The sequence below is a fragment of the Paramisgurnus dabryanus genome, chromosome 1, assembly GCF_030506205.2.
Source record: "Paramisgurnus dabryanus chromosome 1, PD_genome_1.1, whole genome shotgun sequence".
Taxonomy (NCBI): Eukaryota; Metazoa; Chordata; class Actinopteri; order Cypriniformes; family Cobitidae; genus Paramisgurnus; species Paramisgurnus dabryanus.
The window spans coordinates 49,492,637-49,501,374 of NC_133337.1; the positions used below are offsets into that span (position 1 = coordinate 49,492,637).

Consider the following 8,738-nt stretch of genomic DNA (forward strand, 5'->3'; position numbering starts at 1 on the left):
TTAGTTACACTTTATTGTACAGTGTCCTTGTTACAGTGTAATTATTAATTGAAGTACTGAGTAATAATGATCAACAACAAGTACTTATTGTAGGGTTGGGTGCTTTGGTTTATGATTTGTTGCAAGTAATTATGCATAACTAACTGTAATTACTAGCAACACTGTACTATAAAGTGTTACCCTTCTTTGTTTAATCTGCCAACATACGTACATCCTTTTCTCTTCAGCCATCTTGTCTGTGATAATAACCATTTTGTTTTTTCAAGGCTGAAAAAATGGTAGGGGTAGGTTTATGCTGAAATATGCACTTAATGTGCGTTTATTTAACAAAGTACCTACCTGAAGTAATTACAATCTTCTCCAGTGCACAAATCTTCTGCAAAACATGTTGTGATAAATCTCCTTTTTTTCAATGTGATATTCTCTTTTAAGATTCATTCTTGACCTTGGATAGATAAACAATTCACCTTTATACCTTTAAGGCATTTTCCTTATATTTCAGAAACTCATGTGCTTTTTTATGTAGTCGTCCCCCAGTCCCTGTGAATAACAGTGATCTATTGTAAATCTGTTGAAGTGAGGAGGATGAGGAAAAATGTGTGAGAGATAAAAGATGTCAAAAATATTTTTAAAAGGATATTTTTCACTTAAAATTACATATTTTATCTCTCACATACATACACTAATTTTCCTCCCTGCTTGAAAATGTACACTAGGTTTTAGAGTATATCACAAACCTGCTGTGCATACCGTAAACTACAAATGTGAGATCACACAACATATCCAACGCAAAATATATTACCTTACTCCTCTAGTCAGCCTTCATGCCCATTGCAACCGTATCGCGTGACACGTGCCAAGCGCATTCACTATTGGACAAAAACATGCTGACAACTGTTCCTCAACGCTTCATCAATTCAGATGGCTGGTTTTCAGTATAAACAGCCGACGCACAGTAGTAAAGGAAAACAGAGAAGTGTATATTTTTTGGCATGTGAAATGGCAATGATGTTCTGGAGTGGTCCGCTGCACTCCTCTGTGGCAGGTATGACAAGGAGGTGTTGCTTAATAAATCATGACCAGGTCAAGGGGGAACCAGATCAAGCGTAACCCAGGTAAAAAAGTAGTATACTTTAGTGTATTAGAAATATGATTGAAGTACATGAAGTATAAAACAAGTATGCTTCTACTTGTTGTACTTAATTTAAAGAGTATTTAATATGTACTTTTTAAAAGTATACTTCCAAAAAGATGTAATTAAGTTCAACTTAACAGTCCAAAAAATAAGTATACTAATTTACCAGTAATTCAATTATTTTTAAAATGTACTTTTGGAAAGTATACTTCAAAAAAGATGTAATTAAGTTCAACTTAAGAGTCAAAAAAATAAGTATACTAATTTACCAGTAATTCAATTATCTTTTAAGTGTACTTTTTGAAAGTATACTTCAAAAAAGATGTAATTAAGTTCAACTTAAGAGTCCAAAAATAAGTATACTAATTTACCAGAAATTCAATTATCTTTTAATTGTACTTTTTGAAAGTATACTTCAAAAAAAGATGTAATTAAGTTCAACTTAAGAGTCCAGAAAAATAAGTATACTAATTTACCAGTAATTAATTTATTTTTTAAATGTACTTTTTGAAAGTGTACTTTGTTGTCAATGTATTTTAAATTGTATAGAAGTTTATTTTTTTTAAGTGTATTAAATTTGACATACTTAGAGTGACAATTCAATATACTTATGGGAAGTATATTTTTTGGAAATTAATTGTTAATTTACTTTTTTAAAGTGTACTATGATCTCACTTCATTAGAAGTGTGACTTCTGTAGACTTTATACGGTACACTCTAAAATAAGTGTATTTTTAGTTGCATATCAGAGTACTTTCATAAAATACGTTAGAATAATAAAATGTATACACTGCATCAAAAGAGCTGTATCCGGACAAATACGGATGGGAAATCCCTGCTAAACTTTAGGTTTGCCAGATAAATGAGGCAGAGTGCTTGGAAACGTACTCAGAAGTAAACTCGTGAAACATCCAGAAACCTTGTGTATAGGAACTGGTGGAAGTTTCCAGGAATCCTCAAAGCTGGATGTGAGGAGTGCTGGTTGTGAGGTGTGAAGGGTTAATGACAGAGGTGCTGTCTCTGTTTTCAAAGCTGGGTGGGAGGTTCGAGGCAGCACACATAACATAAAAACTGGATAAAAACATTATATATCTACAAGTGCGTTTACTAAATACATGTATTATTATGCTAATGTGATTTAATTGATAAAGTTTTTTTTATTTAAGAAAATCTGAGCATCACTGAAAATAACTGTCAACATGTTTGTCAACTAAACATGTTTTGTAAACGTTATACATTTTATAAAAATATTTTATATTTTTATTATTGATAAAGTATAAAGAACAAATCCGTGTGAAAACGCAGATTATAAAAAGTACATAAGGTGCAAGCAGAGGATCCAAAATAATGAAGAAAAAAAAACATTTGAAACATCCAATGCATCTTGGAACTCGTAGTCAAATTTACATCTGCAGCATGTGAACGCCAGGGCAAAAGACTTCAATTCCCAGAATGCACCTGCACCCACCCATTCATTCCCACCAATCAGGATCAACGGCATTATTCAAACCGCTACTGAGTGACTCGGTTTTCGTTTTCATGCTAAACAGTACGGCTGAGGTAAGTTTGACTTTCATTCCTCTACATCGCGCAGATCTGTTCCGTATTTGTTCCTATTTTGTTCTTCACTGTGATTATTTTTGTCTTTATGCGAGAAGTGTTTTAATTTAAAGCACACACAGGAAACATCACTGTGACGGTACACAGTAACTTAACGTTAGTAAGTTCAACATGCGGTTTTTCAGTGAGCAAAGTTACATGCAAAATGCCTGATAAACGAATCAATTCGATGTTTAAAACTTAAATAAAACTGCAAGATTACTTGTGTTGGAGATGTTCAGCTAACTGTAGCAAATGGCTCTTTCTGCTATTTTAAACGATATAGACGATCTCTTGTTGTTTAAAAGCTCATTGCTGTAGTTCTGATAGATGCTGCTTATTTTGCAAGCCTGTTTTAATAGCTTTATTCTGTTTAGTAACCAACTTAAGCCAGCTTCACGTTAAGTTTAAGATAAACTAACGTTAGATGCTGTTGTAAAGAAGCTTGGAGTCAAAATATATTTTAAAGTTGTATGATTGCCTTCTTTTTTAATATGATGTCTATCCATGTTTGTGTTTACAGAGGTCATGTACCATGTGGTCGACCTTGCTGATGCTGAAGAGGTTTCTGTGTTAAAATGATGTAAGTTTAATCATTAATCTTGTTTTAATTCATGCCCATGTCATTCTGGCTACCAGTCAAATATCGCATACAATTAAAAATACTATTAATCACCTATAAAACCTTAAATGGCCCAGCACCTTCGTATCTTAGAGAATTAATATCAGAATACAATCCAACACGTACACTGCGGTCGCAAAATTCTGGTCTCTTAATTATTCCTAGAATATCAAAAGTGTCTAAGCTCTGAAATGATTTGCCAACTGATGTCTGTGAAGGACACTTCACCCATTTGTATTAAAGGAATAGTCTACTCATTTTCAATATTAAAATATGTTATTACCTTAACTAAGAATTGTTGATACATCCCTCTATCATCTGTGTGCGTGCACGTAAGCGCTGGAGCGCGCTGCGACACTTCGATAGCATTTAGCTTAGCCCCATTCATTTAATGGTACCATTTAGAGATAAAGTTAGAAGTGACCAAACACATCAACGTTTTTCCTATTTAAGACAAGTAGTTATACGAGCAAGTTTGGTGGTACAAAATAAAACGTAGCGCTTTTCTAAGCAGATTTAAAAGAGGAACTATATTGTATGGCGGAACAGCACTTTTGTGAGTACTTCGACTCGGCGCAGTAACACCCTCCCTCTCCCATTATGAGAGGAAGAAGGGGAGCGGATTTTTCAGGCGAGTTGAAGTACTCCCAAAAGTGCTATTATGCCATAAAATATAGTTCCTCTTTTAAATCCGCTTAGAAAAGCGCTACGTTTTATTTTGTACCACCAAAATAACTACTCATCTTAAATAGGAAAAACGTTGATGTGTCTGGTCACTTCTAACTTTATCTCTGAGTGGTACCATTGAATGAATGGGGCTAAGCTAAATGCTATCGAAGCGTCGCCGCGCACGCACACAGATGATAGAGGGATGTATCAACAATTCTTAGTTAAGATAATAACATATTTTAATATTGAAAATGAGTAGACTATTCCTTTAAGCCTAGTATCTTTAGAACCCCAGTCATGTTTTTGAATGTTCGTGCATCATTTCCTGAGACAGGAGAAATACAGATTTCAGTGTTGCACTTTCTTCTTTCAATGATGTAAAAATCATCATTTTGCATCATTGAAAGAAGGAAGTCCAATATCTTTGTTGAGGGGGTGAGACTACAAACACCCCTTTTTCAGTCAAATAGGCACCAAATTCGAAATGTATGTTACATTTCCACTACAAATATGAGACACTTTCAATAAAGATTAATGTTTCTACGGGTGAAATGGTCCATTAAAGCAGTGGTTCTCAATCTTGTTCCTGGGGACCCACTGCTCTGCACATTTTGTATGTCTCTCTAACCTGACACACTTTGCTTAGTTCATGGAGCTCTCATCTAATGAGCTGATGATTAGAGTCAGGTGTGTTAGATAAGGAATACATACAAAATGTGCAGAGCAGGGGGTCCCCAGGAACAGGATTGAGAACCACTGCATTAAAGGATAATTCTGCCATTTAACACTTTGAGTCTCATTTCCAAGAGAAGTCAATGGAACTTTACAAAATGCCAAATAAAACACGACAGAAACTGTATTTTGCTACACTACTTGTTTTTAATCATCAACGAAAACCACAAACCACTCGGTTTTAAAAATGAACGTTAAGTGTTGTTTTAATGACATGCTTGTGCATGGCCCTTGACCTCCATTCTGAAGCAGTCAAGAGACGCTTCTAAACAAGTCAAAAAGTCAAGACATGACCCATTGTCAAAATTTCAGTGACCAACACTGTAGTTCATCCAAAACAAACCAGAAATGAGACTCAAAGTGTTTAATACCGGAATTATTCTTTAAGAATTTTTTCTTTAACAAAGCATTCACATATTTTGACTTGTATATTATACTTATCTCGCAAAAGTTAGCTTGTACAGAACAAAGCATTCACATAACTTGTCTAGGTAATTTACTAATGCCGCAATAGCTAGCCTGTCTGGAACCGAGCATATATTAAAACACAACACTGTGTAACACTTGCATTACATGTGAATGGCCCCTACACTAATAGGATTTTGTTTCTCTCTCCCTGTCTCGTCCTCAAACCCGAGGACATTGAGACAAACGGACCAGTTCCGGCTGCCGTGGAGGTCAACACACCACTGATCTACTGGCTGCCCTTCAACGTGATGCCCAGCCGATGCCTGACTACCGACGGAACCCGCTAAATCTCCTTATCCGTTTACATCCCATATATATATGTGTATATCTTTTCCTCCTAGGACTTTTTGTTCCTCCCTGAGGTTTTTCTCCTAGGGGTTTTTCAACCTCGGGGAGTCAACCAACATTGGCTTAACTTAGCACCCTCTTTTATACGAGACATTATTAATTTGCTCGCTTGTAAAGTTTATTCATAGCCGCTGTATTTTGCTACTTATATTGTCTGTTGATTTTTCTATGTTTCCCCTGCTTCTTTTAATGTAAAGCTGCTTTGAAACAACTACAAATTGTGAAAAGCGCTATATAAATAAAATTGAAATGTCTCTTTCCTGTTTTACAGATGCAGTGAGGGAGTGATTTCCCAACATCGAGGTGGCAGAGATCCGGGACCTTCTACGGAGGAAGTGCAACAATGCCAGTTACAAGGCCTCCAGTAGTTCAAATCAGAGCTAGATGTGCATATAGTACAAGTTGTTCGCAATTGTTCTCTTCCCGGCATTTCAAAGAAAGTCGACTGTTTAAGGTTCCCATTTTGCCAATATCTGTTTTGTGTGTTACTTTTGTGTCAATAATAAAGATCCTTTTTTGAAATGCAGTTTGTAATCTGTTTGTGTGCATTTGAACTGAATTTTTATATAATACACTTGTAGTGTAATTGCAATATTCATGCTTAAGTATAACAAAATGGGGATAAAAGTACAAATTAAATATACTTAAAATATAAAAATACACTATAATAATATTGCACTGAAAGTACGTCTTTATGATATTTAGGTTGTAATTGAACTTCACTTTAAAAACATTATTATTGTCATAGTGGGACACTTTAAAAGCACTAAAAATAGTTAGGAAGTGCATTTGTAGAGCACTTGAAATATTACAGAAGCATACTAAATTAACATAGTTTATACTAATTATAAGTATGATAGCAGTATGCACAAAATGTACTTAAACGCAACTATAATTTGTGCTGCAATGGCTTTTTAAGTGTATTTCCATTAAAATGGCAATACAATGCAATTGTACTGTAAGTGTGCTTAATTACTCATGAATCTTGATTTTCAGGAGTGTATTTTAGTGCACTTGAAGTTTAAAAAAAGTTGTTCCATTTTAGCATACTATTTACACTTGAAGTGTAATCAAATAGGTGTTAAGTTGAAGTTAATACATAATTGAGTACACTTAACTATACTTGGATTTGACGAAAATAGTACAAAATCTAGAAAATATACTTAGTACACTTTTTTAAAGTATATTTTTAATATAATTTTTTTTCACCTGGGAAGACAGAGGAAAAAGGGGGGAAATGAAAAAGAAGAAAAAGAGAGAAATAGGAAGAGGTGATCATAATGAGTGGCTTCCTACTGTCACTTCATCCGGTTTTCGCCCGAAGCTGTCAGTACTTCCTGGGAGACTCAATACTTTTAAAGCTGAGGAAAAAAGTTGAGTGTGTATATGTGTGTTTGAGAGAAGAGGCAGAGACAGGGCCACAATCCCACAGAGGCACTGTGTACTTTGGTAATGAGATGAGTGTTGCTGGTGGCCCGAATCTGCCGGATGACAGGACGGCTTTTTGGTGGAGGAACGGATAAGAAATGGACTGACAGCAGAATGGTAATTCTGAGCTGAGGGGCTTGTGATGGTGCCTGCACTGTTGCAGTGATGATGCGTCATACTTTACACAATCAAATGCAAAACATCACAACAAGGGAAATAACGCAGAGTTAGAAAGTGAGTTTGAACTTGATTCTTTCACATCACCTCAGGCAGTTATTACAAAAAACAAACACGTATTTCGAATTTATACGAGCAAGCACCTGAGCAAGTACCTGAATTGTATATCTTAAAGGCATAATTCACCTAGTTAGAAAACATTTTCACCAGCTGTGACTGGATCAGTACCCTTTAAAATGGGACTAATATGTACCATTTTGGTAGATATATGTATAGACGGTTTCATCGGACTCACGTGCAGTGACGCGATTACGCGTCTGAGCGCAACTTATCTTCTGGTCTCTGTTTAATGGTCTGACTAGTTAATAAACTTAACTCTTGAACAAATACCACATTGAAAATTTGCACATTGTTTTGGTTTTCTAAAGATGGGGAAGATGGCGATCATGTATCACTGCTATTTGATTGAAGGTTTGGCCGCCGATCTGTAGTTAAAATTGCATATATTATATAGTACAGATTTTACACAGTAACTAAGTGTATTTTTTGATATGCTTTAGTATTGAACTAAGGTAATCTACTTGTTGTTTATTTTGCTTGTTATTAGAAATAAACTAATCCAAAAGGATTTAGCAGAGTTTACCAGAAGTTACGTGTGTTCCACGAATGCACTTGTTTAAATTGTTACTGCTGAAACCGTCTATAAATTTGGTATACGATAATAGGAACTTTTTGGATATAAAGCGGTATTTTCAAAAGGGTACCGCCCCAGTGACAGCTAAGGCACATATTTTGACCATTTATTTCTAGTGTAAAAGCCTGATCTCACGGGAATTTGTATTTATTTTACGAGGTGGCTAATTCTAAATTAATAAATGTAAATTGTACAAACACGTACAATTGTTAGAATAAAGCAATAAACCCCGCGAAGCAGTGGGTTACCAGTGCATTTTATAACAGCTAAGGGGCCTAAAACCCCCTTAGCTGTTATAAAATGCATTGTAACCCCACTGCTTCGCGGGGCTTATTGCTTTTATAAAACGGTTACTTCATATGCATAACGTTAGCGGGATTTTATAAAATAAAACACAAATAAGTTGTAATTATATTAGTACAAATATTACTCTTCCGCCAAACAAAGTAGTTCCTCAGAATCAAGTGTGACTGAAACAGAGCGCAGTTCCCAACCAACACAGATGCAGCAAAGACACAATGAAAATATGACTGTGGTGTTTATTTTATAAACCAACATTCATCTGATTTATACATTAACATTTATATCGTGCAACTGTTGAAGTGATGATCAAATATGCTTGGAAGCATGCTTAACTCTTTCCCCGTCAGCGTTTTGCCACCCAGTTTTAGTTTAATGCCTTGCAGAAAAATGATCTTCTTTAAATAAACATAAAATATCAAATTAAAAGAACGGAACTGCCCGTTTTATAATAAAAAGCAATAATATAGCTCCAGCCCTAAGCCCTAACGCTAGTAAAAGCGGATCGTACCAAAACGTATGAATGAGATCGTACAAATTCATAGGATTTACTATGTGACTACGAA

At 35.2% G+C, this 8,738-nt stretch overlaps 1 long non-coding RNA gene across 1 annotated transcript; it reads left to right on the plus strand.

Annotated features, from left to right (window-relative positions):
• Positions 1 to 4,232: 4,232 nt before the first annotated feature.
• LOC141282437 (uncharacterized) lies at positions 4,233 to 6,099 on the plus strand. The gene is made up of 2 exons (XR_012337097.1): positions 4,233 to 4,592; positions 4,753 to 6,099. It is a non-coding gene; the product is annotated as an uncharacterized lncRNA (long non-coding RNA).
• Positions 6,100 to 8,738: the final 2,639 nt, after the last annotated feature.